Below are 14,184 nucleotides of genomic sequence, written 5' to 3' on the forward strand. Positions count from 1 at the left end.
AACTTTAAAGTAAAAATTGAAGTCATAAACTCATTTTTTAAATTAGACCAAGAAAAAAGGTTTAAAAATCAAGTCTCTATGAGATAATACATCAAACAATGTAATTCTTTAATAAATATATACCAAATAACTGACTCCAAGAGTTTAATAATAGTGATCACCAGGTACGAAATAGTCCAGTTCTTTAAGAATTCTTTTTTAAATAACTAACACATTGTAAAACAATGGATCAAACACCATAGGAAGGTTTATCATTAACAAAATCAACATTATAGTATTAAAGGAATATGGAACATGAAAATGATATCTTTCAAAAGAAAAAGACAGTTACATGTATTTGAGAATCAAAGTGACAATTGCTTTGTTGTTTTTTGTTTTCTCTCTCATACTTGTACATATATGGTAATACAGGTGAACCATCAGACAATTATTAGCTATACAATAATACATTATATAATTCATATAAGTTGTCAATATTACACAAAACCTGTGGTTACACCTTATATAGTATATAATTCATTTAGTGTATATAACTTACCAGGATATATATCTGATCATACTAGAATAACTGGAGTTGTATTTGTGAATGTGTTATGACCTCTAGGCTGAAAAACCACTTCTGCCACATCTGTGATGACGACCATTTGAATCAACTCTGTACATATAACATGAAAAATTACAATGAAATGTAGTCAAAGTAGACACTAAGACCTTTAATAGATATTGTTTATATATATAACCAGTATATTAAATAATGGACACTATGTATCATTGACAAGTTAATACATGTAGCATTTTAGGGTCCCAGCTGGATATTAATGGATGACTTGATCACTAGAAAGGTTTAGCTTGTATATGTAAGACACACTAGTATCTTCATTTAAAAAAGTACAATACATAATACAGTAGCTAGTGATTATACAGTGGACACTTCGTAGTGGTTATGTAAATGTATATGTACCAGTACATGTTACACGTCACTTTATAAATACTTAAATACTATGAAACTTGTGTGTACTACCTGTCTATTTCCATGAAATGTTCGTTGCATTTCTCTGTAAATGATCGAAAAACTTTCTTTCATTACCAAAAACTTTCTCCTTCCAAGAGGCGATTGTTCCAAATCAGGTTGAAGCGAGGTAGGCACCTTCCTGATTTCTATTGGTGGAGAACTAGGATACCTTTATCTCTTCTTCAGTACACTGTCAGAATTCATTGTGTGTCTACCATTAATATGTATGTACATCTGCAATTGTCATGTCCTGATCAGGATATAAAAAATCATAGGGATTAATGACATTACTTTGTATTTGTTCTGCGTTTAGAGATTTAGAATACTACCAAACATCAGTCCTGGTAATGTTCTCATCAGTATTATGAGGATATACATTGGACTTTCAGGAAAATCATTTATCTGGTATGGCTAAATTTGGGTAGTGGTGGTCTTGGTGGAGTTGACTACTGGAGTTAGTTTTATTAGTTGAACTTTTTGAAGGACTTGTAGTATTAGTTACTTTTAAAGTTCTCTGGAATGAGGAATATGTGTGGACTATTCGTGAGTCAATAATTCAAGGGGGTTGTAGATGGAGGTCGTTTTTTAACTAACAAGCTTCATTAACAGGAGGAGGAAAAGGACGAGGAGGTTGTAAGAGGAGGAGGTGGTCGTGAGGCATTGAAGGTCTGTTCACTAGTAGAGTTTTGAATATTATTGTGAGTAGATGCCTCTTGTGGAGAAGGAGATATGTGTACAACAAGGTTAGGTAAATGAAGCTCCTTAATAACTAAAGGAGGGAGGTCTAGCAGGTATAGGAGGCACCACTCTCTGGAGAGATACAAGTATATATCTACAGCATTAACAGTATCGACTGCAGATTGGTTCAGATGAAGTCAAGTCAGTTTGGTCAAGATTATCATTAGTAACTTGAGCTGATGTTTGTCATATGATGATACTCTTTTTTTGTCCTCTGTGTATTTTCGCAGTAGGAGATGGTTCTTCAGAGGAATTAAAAGTATTAGCTTGAAGAATCTGTTTGACTTGAGTGCCATTAGGTTGATTAATGATACTTAGGTGCGCGTGTCGCTATATCTATTGTCTTAAAAACAGCATTTTGATGCGATAGCGTCTTAAACACTGATGAATAGGAGAGAGATTTTGAAGGAGGATGTGAAAGCAAGGAAGAAGTCGACTTTTAAAGGTAGCATCTGTGATTTTTTAGCTAAAATAAATGAAATATGGCTATAAATAAAAACCTTAATTTGTTTCAACAGATCGATCATAAAGAAAATGAAGAAAGCATAAACAAAGGGAGATAGTATATAAAACATTTAATAGCTACATGTTCTTACATTGTTTAAAGCTAACTAATATGTGGACATTATTCTGCTTCCTAATAACTTCACATTGTATAGTATTACTATTATATTAACCCTTTATGGTAAGAGGTGTAGTATATTACCAATGAGAAGAAGCCAATGTAAAGTTGATGTTACTAATAAAATAAACTCAGGTCACTACATGTATTAAACTATGGAAATAGTCACTAAGTCATGTTTACATTATATATTATTATGAGTATTATTATTTTATTATTAATATATATTAAATATATAATATATATTAGTATAATATTATATTATAGATATTATATATATATATATATATATATAGATATGATTAGATGAGCTATATTGTTTACAAAGTATGTAGTGATACCGTATTTTTCGAACTAGACTAAAAATAACAGATTGCTCTGAAACTCTAGCCATTATTATCTTACGTCGGAAACTGAAAATTTGAATGGGGCGTGACTGAGACGCTCTAACGTCTCATGAGCGCTCGGTAGCTTCTACAACTCTCCAGTTTTAACTATCACCAATAATCCCACAAAACAGTACATACAATAAAAAATAGTTTTAATGAAATTCTTTAGAATAAACTATTAGTATCTTGTTAAATTGTACTAGAATCAGGAAGATTGAAGATAATTATATAAAAAACAAAACATACACACATTAGATTAACATGTATAAAATCTGAAATAAAAACAGAATTTTGATTATTTTTTATCATACATGTTCACTTAGTGATATAATTAAATATATTAAACCTATACAACAACAAAATAATATCTTGCACTAACTTTATTGTTTGATTTCCTATTTTGTATTTTCCAACTAACATTATACTAAACTAAATTTTTGTATTTATGTTACACACAGAATATACTATACAAAAGATTACAATATCCACAAAAGACACTATAATTCAACAGTAATAACCAACCTTGTTATTACATCAGCCTTTAATTTAAAAAATATCATAACATCGAAATAGACTTGAGAGAATATTGTATTATGGTTTTGGGTAAATCACACTTTAATATTATTATTGTGAAATAAAAACAAGATCATTAATAATATTATAATATTAATCAGTATTAAACAAATTGTCACCAATGTCAGTTTTTAAAAATTTAAGTAAGCATGGGACATGATAGGTGGTAAATTTGGAAAAAAAGGATGGACCACAAGAAGGTTGTAAAATTCCACTCGTCATGTGAATTTCTCAGAATATTCAGTTATCTGTAAAAAGAAGACACACAAAATTAATAGATCAATGTATAAATGTACATGTAAAAATGTAGTCAAGCAAACACGAATATTATTATAAATACCTTTGAAGACAGTATAATCATAAGCACATGAAAAATGACTTCATAAACATACATTGTCATATTAATATATGATTATTATTTTGCTGTTACTGTTGAGGACAACCTACCTTTTTAAAAAGTTACAGACAACATTCTCAAAGAAGCAACAGATATTTCATCAAGATAGTAGTAGTAACTCTTTGAAGGCATCTACCTGGAGGAATCAAATCTAGGATAGTATTTTCTATTGATGTTTTGACACCGATTAATTAATTGTCACATTTAGCTTAAGTATACACTTTGAAATGACTTGATCGATTTACTACAATCTGTTGGATTTTCATTACATATATTACATGATTAAATTATGAGATGTTTAATAAACACCACTATGTTCAAGTCTTTATATAGTTGATTGTTACAGTGATCAGTTTCTGTATAACATATTAGAAAACTAGCCAATTATTTCTGTATGAACAATGTAGTCTATTTTCTTAAATTTCAACAATTAGTAATGTCTTGAAACTATAGTGGTAGTCTATTTCCCTCTTTCTTAGTTTACACTGTAGTAAGTACTAGTAACATGAAAGGATAGAGCCATCTGTTATTTACTTTCTGTTACATCGTTATTATCAGTAATATCTTGGCAACGGTATTATATTAGTAATTAAAAACATAGTGCTGTTTACTATACTACATAGGGTCACATTATGTAGTATTTGAAATAAATCTGTCAGGAATTTTGTAAATTACAGAATATATGTTGATCATTAAACAATTAATTGATAACTACCTATTTTTGAAATGCTATGAAAAATTTATACGTGAAATTATTTAGAAATTCTTTAAGTATACAATGTATATTACATATACATTGTTTACAATACCAGTATATATATTTTATTATTTAACCTACTACAAAATCTTATAACAAAACTCTTACATTTTGGTCTTCACTGCAGTAACAATATTCATTCAAGGTTGTGTCTAGATGAGATGAGAGATGTGGGTTTTTCCCTGAAGTGCACTTTTAATAGACCAGTGATAATGTTAGGATCTCGGAGTTTCACTTAAGTCTACTTTCCTCACCTAAAATAATTGATGATATCGTAATCAAGATTAATTCTGTAGTGTCATGTTCCTAATTGACAATATAATTGTATGCCACACCTCTATTATTATGGCACATTAAAAAATACATATGTGACTAAATAAAAACTGTAATGTAAAAGACATTTTTGAAATGACACTTTAAATGTAAAATTGAAGTCATAAAAACTACATGAACTTTTTAAATTAAGACCATAGACAAAAGGTTTCATAAAGAATCAAAGTACTCTATGAGGTAGCCACATCATACAATCTCAATTTATTAAGTACATGTTACATTCCAACAATAAACTGACTCCTAAAACGTTTAATAATAGTAATATCACCACGGGATATGAAATAGTCCAGGTCTTTAAGAACTTCTTTTTTATTTAAATAGCTAACACATTGTAACAACAATGGATCAACAACACCAGTAGGAAGTTATCTATTAACAAAATCAACATATAAATGCATTAAAGGAATATGAACATGAAAATGATTATCTTTAAAATATGTAAAAATAAGACAGGTTACATGTATTTAGAATAATCAAGTAGTAATTTCCTCTCATCATATTGTACATATATGGTAATACATGTGGACCCTCAGACAATACTAACCTATACAATAATACATTATATAATTATATAAGTTGTCAATATAAACAAAACCTGTGGCGTTTTTAAATATGTATATATAAACATAGTGTATATAACTTACCAGGATATCTATCTTGATCATACTCAGGAATACTTGAGTTGTATTTGTTAATAGTTATGACCTCTAGATGAAAACCCTCTTCTCCACATCTGTGATGACTGACCATTTGAATCAACTCTGTACAATATAACATGAAAATTACAATGAAGTGTAGTCAAGTAAGACCATTTAATTAGATATTGATTATATATATAACAAGATATAAAAATGGACTATGTATCATTTGGACAAATACTACATGTAGCATTACAAGTGTCACAGCTGTATCGGTATGGATGACCTTGATCCACTAGGAAAGTTTTTGCTGTATATGTAAGAACACTTATGTCCTTCATTAAAATAGTTAAAGTAATACAGTAGCTAGTGATATACAGTGACACTATTAGGTAACTACATTCATAAGATCTTTTCGATTTTTGACCTTTGCAATCAGCCTTGAGCAAATAAAAACCATAATAATCGGTCGACCGTCAGTAGAGAATAGTGTTATGTTTGGAAGCTTTGGTAATAAAATGAGTCTAACCATACACTGATGGACACTTTGTTCTAAGGTAGCTTATTAAATTACATGTATTTCCAGCAATGACAGATACATCGCTATAGCAAATCTTACAGACGACTTCAATTATTTTATAGGTCTTCTGTCATTGTCTGCATATATATAAACCAAAATATTCCCATACAAACCACTTTCGTTCATTGTTTGATCCTTCGATATTGGTCCTCTGAATCCGACATACAAGGTGTTTACCAATGATTATCAATCGAAAAAGTTTCGAACAAGTACGGCATCGAGAGACGATAAACGCTCACGGCAATATATGAATGTACGGTATCGATTTAAATCGAATTTCAATATTTCGATATGAAAAAAGAACGGTATATCATATCATCGAAAAGGGATAACCATGTCAACGATGAATACCGAAATATCTCTCAGTATTATAATATGGAGTACATTTTAAAAACAAAAGGACTACATGTACAGGCTACTACCAGTGGTGGAGAACTAGGGGGGCAGGGGGGCGGAGCCCCCCACTTTGAAAGTGGGGGGGCTCTGCCCCCTTACTGTTTGATTTTTGACTGTGTGGATATAGAAGTATGCATGATGAATTCCATCCTCACTAACAAAATGGGTGAAAAAATCATTTGATTAATCAAACAATAACCAGCTGTATAAGAATCAATGACATTCACGATTTGGTATGTAAAGTTAATTGCTCAAAGAAGCAAAGTGTGACAATTGTTAAGAGAGTATGACATTATTTAATAATTGGTCAAAGTGATCTCATGGGGATGAACCATTTACACTATACATATGCTATCACATGTGGCTATTAAAAAGGCAGCTGGCTAAGTTAAAGAATGACTGAGAGATATAATGGCAAAAAGGCAAAGACAACAAAGTTTGCTTTCTGTCTGGTCTGGCAAGAGGATAAGATCTGAGGGCAATGAAGACAACTACTGGCTCTCCTGCATCAGAAATCCAAAGCCTGAGTGGTGAACAGCAACTCGATCTTCATGATGATGAACTTCATGATCAGGTGGAGGACATTAACGCGAGCACTGCCTACAATCTTCCCAATGACAATGAAGAGACTCCAAATACTGAGAGCCATGGATTCATGATTCCATAACCATGAGGGAGGTAAAGAAGATAGTAGTACATGTACAGCCGAGTGTTGCTTCAGTTTTGAAAAACCATTTCAGCATATGATAAATACACATTAGATACACTGGCAAACCGATAAGAGAAAGTTTCAATCGCAATGGTTTAAGCAGTTTCGTTGGCTTACTATCTGTGTGACAGTTGGGAAAGCATTCTGCCTTTATTGCCGTTTCGAAGTAAAACACAAACTGCTTACTTCAGTAAAAAATGGGGTGAAAAGGCATCACTGAAACTGGGTTTTCAGACTGGAAAAAGGCTATTGAAAAATTCAAATTGCACGAAGGTTCACATTGCTCACAGGGAAGCATTGTCAAAATGGATTTGGAAGACAAACTATAGCGCACAGTTGAATTCTCAACTGCAACAGTCTCAAAAAGTTCGAGACAAGGTCTTTTAGCACAAAATAAAAGGAATAAGGTATCTTGCTCGTCAAGGTATTGCTTTTCGATTTCATTTACATCTATCTGATCTTTCACTAAGCATTTGCCCCCCCACTTTTCAGTACCTGTCTCCACCCCTGACTAATGAACAACTGTCACAGGGAAAATTTTCATAATACATTTCACAACAACCATGTAGTTGTATATTACCATGTATAAATGCCAATATTTCACTATAACACCTTATTTAATTAGAACAAATCAACATTTAATAGATATAAGGGTATGTTTTTTTTACTCTTTGAGATATTTTGCTCCAGAAAATATTGGCTGCAAGATGGAAATTCAACCATACCTCTTCATTTTTGGAGATCTCAAACTATATTACTTCAAATAGCATTTTGTAATCTTAAACAAAGTCTTTGTTGTCTTTTGTTTCTTCAATACAATGTAAGCTTAATTCTAAGTTAACACAAAGCTTCAATTAGATTCACTCAATATCATAAAACCAACTATAGAAGCCAAAAGGTAATCTTTTGTAGTTTATTGCACAAATTGAAGCTATGAGGAAGAGATGGATTATATTTCAATTCAACTAACTGAGTTAATTCAGTTAAAATAGTACTCCTCATGTATTCAATTGAATCATGAGCCCCAGATATTCTTTTTTGACTTCCTGTTTGCTTTGTACATATTGAATTAGTTTAGTTTGGGTTTGTGTTAACTTAGAAATGGGTGTACTTGGACTAATGATACTATGGTAAACAAACACTCAGTTGAAATGACAAAATGCTTTCTTAAGTGTACTTCATATACCTTTAATTTAGCCATGGCTGAACTTTGTCTATCCTTTTTTCAACTTGATATGATACCTCTTGATGTGATTGTTTGATCTGGAAGACTCTCCGTCTCAAACACATTTCACAATATGGTGGATTGCTCCCCACAGGCCAAATGCTCTAAGTAGTAGATAAAATCATCTATTCATTCTTCTATCTTTACAACTTCAGTCTTCAGAGCTTGCCATGCTAAGTGTACAAATGGCCATGGAACTGCTGTCTTGTAAATAAACATTCACAGAAGAACTGTACAATAGAATATATTTATTACAATTCTTTAGAAAAACTAATCTTGTTAAATTGCACTACAACCATTAAGAAGATTGAAGAGAATAATATATAAAACAATACATTACATACATACATTAACATGTATGAATATGGCATGACAACAAAATTTTTATTATTTTTATCCATGCATGTCACTAGTGATAGCATTAAGTATATGAATCTAAATCAACAAACATATCTTTAGATATGTTTGTTGATACCTAGAGAAATAAAGAGACCTTTAATTTGTGGCTTATCTCTGTCTTAAAACAGCATTTTGAGCTGACATAGGCCTTTAACCTGATGAATATGAAAGAGATTTTGAAGGAGGACGTAAAGGCAATCAGGTTGAATTTTTCAAAGGTAGCATCTGTTACTTTTTAGCTAAAATAAATGTAAATATTGACTATAAATAAACAGTCTTTAATTTGGTTTCAACATATCTATCATAAAGAAAATGAAGGAAGCATACAACAAAGGGAGATAGTATACTAAACATGTATAGCTACATGTTCTTACATTTCTTTTAAGCTAACTAATATGTGGACTTTATTCTGCTTTGTAATACTACACATTGTATTAGTATTACTATTATATTAACCCTTTATGGTAGAGTAGGTGCAATATATTACCAATGAAAAGAGCAATGTAAAGTTGATTTACTAATTAAATAAAGTTAAGTCACTACATGATATTAAACTATTCTGGAATAGTCACTAAATCATTACTAACAATATATATTATATATATATAAATATATATATATATTATTATAATATTATATTATTATATACATATTATATATATCTATATTATTATATGACTATATCGTTTACAAACAAACTCTGAGAAGTATGAGTGATACCGTATTTCTTCGAATAGACTAAAATAACAGATTTGCTCTGAAAACTCTAGCCATTATTCTCTTACGTCGGAACTGATAAATTTGAATTGGGCGTGATTGATGACGCTCTAAACGTCTCATGAGCGCGCTTCGTTAGCTTCTACAACTCTCCAGTTTTAACACGCACTAATAATCCACAAAACAGTACATACAATAAAAATAGTTTTAATGCAATTCTTTAGAATAAACTATTATATCTTGTTAAATTGTACCTATGACATCAGGAAGATTGAAGAGAAATTATATAAAAACACAAACATTACACACATTAGATTAACATGTATAAATATGAAATGAAAAAAACAGAATTTTGATTATTTTTTTATCCATAAATGTCACTAGTGATATCATTAACTATATAAATCTATAACAACAAATATATCTTGCACTAATTTTATTGTTTGATTTCCTATTTTGTATTTTCCAACTAACATTATACTAAACTAAATTTTTGTATTTATGTTACACACAGAATATACTATACAAAAGATTACAATATCCACAAAATGACACTATAATTCAACAGTAAATAACCAACCTTGTTGTTAACGTCAGCCTTTAATTTAAAAAGTATCATAACATCAAAATAATAATTGAGATAATAATGTATTTATGTTTTGGTAAATCAATTTATATATGTTATTATTGTGAAATAAAAACAGATCATTAATAATATTATAATATTAATCAGTATTAAACAAATTGTCACAATTGTCAGTTAAAAATTTAAGTAAAGGCATTGGCATTACTAGGTGGTAATTTGGAAAAAAGATGGACCACAAGAAGTTGCTAAAATTCCACTCGTCATATGATTTTCTTTCAGAATATTCAGTTATCTGTAAAAAGAAGACACATAAACATTAATAGATCATTATAAATGTACACTTGTAAAATGTAGTCAAGTAAAACAAGAATATTATTATCAATACCTTTGAAGACAGTATTATCATAAGCACATGAAAAAATGGACTTCATAAACATACATTTGTCATATTAATATATGATTACTTATTTTGTTGCTGTTACTGAGGAAGGACCACCTACCTTTTTAAAAAAGTTCAGACAACATTCTCAAAGAAGCAACAGATATTTCATCAGATTCAGTAGTAGCTCTCTTTGAAGGCTCTACTGGAGAATCAAATATAGGATTAGTATTTTCTATTGATGTTTTTGACCGATTAATTAATTGTCACATTTCATACAGTATACACTTTGAAATGACTTGATCGATTTGACCAATCTGTTGTTATTTTTCTTACATATATTACATGATTAAATTATGAGATGTTAATAAACACCACTCTGTTCAAGTCTTTATATAGTAGTTGAATGTTACCAGTGATCAGTTTCTATATAAATATTAGAAAATAGCCAATTTATTTCTGTATGAACAATGTAGTCTATTTTCTTAAATTTCAACAATTAGTAATGTCTTGGAAACTATAGTGGTAGTCTATTCCTTCTTCTTATGTTTACACTGTAGTAAGTACTAGTAACATGAAAGGATAGAGCATCTGTTATCTACTTCTGTTTACATCATTACTATCACTAATATCTTGGCAACTGTATTATATTAGTAATTAAAACATAGTGGTGTTTACTATACTATACAGTGTCACATTATGTAGTATTTGAAATAATCTGTCAATGGATTTGTCAAAATTACAGGTATAATTATATTGAAGGTTTTAATATATGTTGATCATTAAACAATTAATTGAAACTACCTATTTTTGAAATGCTATGAAAAAAATTATTACATTGAAATTATAGAAATTCTTTAAGTTATACAATGTATATTACATATACACTTATTACACTACAGTAATATATATTTATTATTTTAACATACTACAAATCTTATAACAAAACTCTTACATTTTTTGTCTTCACTGCAGTAACAATTTGATTCAAGGTTTGTCTAGATGAGATGAGAGATGGGGTTTTTCCCCTGAAGTGTACTTTTAATAGACCAGTGATAATGTTAGGATCTCGTATTTCACTTAAGTCTACTTCCTCACCTAAAATAATGGATGATATTATAATCAAAGATATAATTATATAGTGTCATGTTCTAATTGACAATATAATTGTGACCTGATTTGCCAAAAGGGACCACTTCTGTCAAAACCTTTGTGACCTGATTTGTGAACAAACTACCTTCAAAACATATTGAAATATATAGTTTGTATGCATACATTTGCTATATAAATGCATAACTATTCTACATGTATCCAAAACTGTTTTTTCATATGTTTTAACAGTGTTTTTTCAAAATCAGGTCCCAAATGCTTTGACAGAAGTGGTCCTCTTTTTGCAAATCAGGTCACAATTGTATGCCACACTTCTATTATTATTATAATGGCGCATATTACAATAGATATTGTTCAAAGCATGTGAATGTAAATAACAGTTTCTTTTAAGATGAAACTTTAAATGTAAAATTGAAGTCATAAAACTTCATATGGTTTTAATATAGACCATAGAAAAAAGGTTTCATAAAACAAGAAAGTACTCTATGATGTAATCACATCATACAATGTTAATTTATTAAAAACATATTTACATACCAACAATAAACTGACTCCTAAGACGTTTTATAATAGTGATATCACCAGGGATACGAAATAGTCCAGGTTCTTAAGAACTTCTTCTTTATTTAAATAGCTAACACATTGTAACAACAATGGATCAACAACACCAGTAGGAAGTTTATCTATTAACAAAATCAACATATAAATGTATTAAAGGAAATATGAACATGAAAATGATATCTTTAATAGAAAAGACAGTTTACATGTATTTAGAATAATCAAGTGACAATTTCCTCTCATCATATTGTACATATATGGTAATACATGTGGACCCTCAGATAATACTAGCTATACAATAATACATTATATAATTATATAATGTTGTCAATATAAACAAAACCTGTGACTTATATATATATAATCATTAGTGTATATAACTTACCAGGATATCTATCTTGATCATACTCAGGAATAACTGGAGTTGTATTTGTTAATGAGTTATGACCTCTAGATGAAACCCTCTTCTCCACATCTGTGATGACTGACCATTTGAATCAACTCTGTACAATATAACATGAAAATTACAATGAAGTATAGTCAAAGTAGACAATTAAGACCTTTAATTAGATATGTTTATATAATAACAAGATATAAATAATGAACTATGTATCATTGGACAAGTACTACATGTAGCATTACAAAGTGTCACAGCTGTATATGTAATCCACTAGGAAAGGTTTAAGCTATATATGTAAGACACCACTAGTATCCTTCATTAAAATAGTTAAAGTACATATAATACACGTAACTAGTGATATACAGTGACACTATTAGTGTTATATGTAAATATATATGTACCAGTACATGTACACTTCACTTTATAAATACTACATACTATAACTGTGTGTACTAACCCTGTTATTTCCATGTACTGTTCTGTTGCGTCTCTTTGTAAATGATCTAAAACTCTCTTTCATTTTACCAAGAAACTTTCTCCTTCCAAGAGGCGATTGTTCCAAATCGGTTGAGGAGACGCACCTTCCTGATTTCTATTGGTGGAGAACTAGATACCTTTATCTCTTCTTCAGGTACACTGTCCTCATTCATTGTGCGTCTACCATTAATATGTACATTACATCTGCTTTGTCATTGTCCTGATCAGGGATAACAATCATAGGATTAATGACATTACTTTGTATTTTGTCTGCGTTTAGAGATTTAGAACTACTGCAAACATCAGTCCTTGTAATGTCTTCATCAGTATTATGATGGATATACATTGGACTTTCAGGAATCATCATTATCTTGTTGACTAAACTTGGTAGTGGTGGTCTTGTGGGAGTTGACTACTGGAGTTAGTTTTATTAGTTGAACTTTTTGAAGGACTTGTAGTATCAGTAAACTTTTAAAGTTCTCTGAGAATGAGGAATATGTTGTGGACTATTTCGTGAGTCAATAATCAAGGGAGGTGTAGGTGGAGGTCGCCTTTTTAACTAACATAGCTTCATTAATAGGAGGAGGAAAAGGACGAGGAGGTCTGGTAAGAGGAGGAGGTGGTGCTGAGGCATTGAAGGTCTGTTTATTTTAGAGCTTTGAATACTATTGTGAGTAGATGCCTCTTGTGTAGAAGAGATATATGTACAACTGTGTTAGGTAAACGAAGCTCATTAATAACTGAAGGAGGAGGTCTAGCAGGTATAGGAGGCACCACTCTCTGGGGAGATACAGGTATATCATCTAAAGCATTAACAGTATCGACTGCAGATTGTTTCAGATGAAGTCAAGTCAGTTTGGGTCAGATTTATCATTGCTAACATGAGCTTGATGTTTGTCATATGATGATACTTCTTTTTTGTCCTCTGTAGGTATTTTTTCAGTAGTAGAGATGTTCTTCTGAGGAATTAAAAGTAATAGTTGAAGAATCTTGTTTGACTTGAGTGCCATTAGAGTTGATTAATTGATTACTTAGTGATGTGGCTTATCTCTTGCCTTAAAAACAGCATTTTGAGCTGACATAGGTCTTACCCTGATGAATAGGAGAGAGATTTTGAAGGAGGACGTGGAGGCAAGGAAGGTCGACTTTTCAAAGGTAGTGTCTGTGATTTTTTAGCTAAAAATAAATG

Source organism: Gigantopelta aegis, unplaced genomic scaffold (assembly GCF_016097555.1).
Source record: "Gigantopelta aegis isolate Gae_Host unplaced genomic scaffold, Gae_host_genome ctg1588_pilon_pilon, whole genome shotgun sequence".
NCBI classification, from domain to species: Eukaryota; Metazoa; Mollusca; class Gastropoda; order Neomphalida; family Peltospiridae; genus Gigantopelta; species Gigantopelta aegis.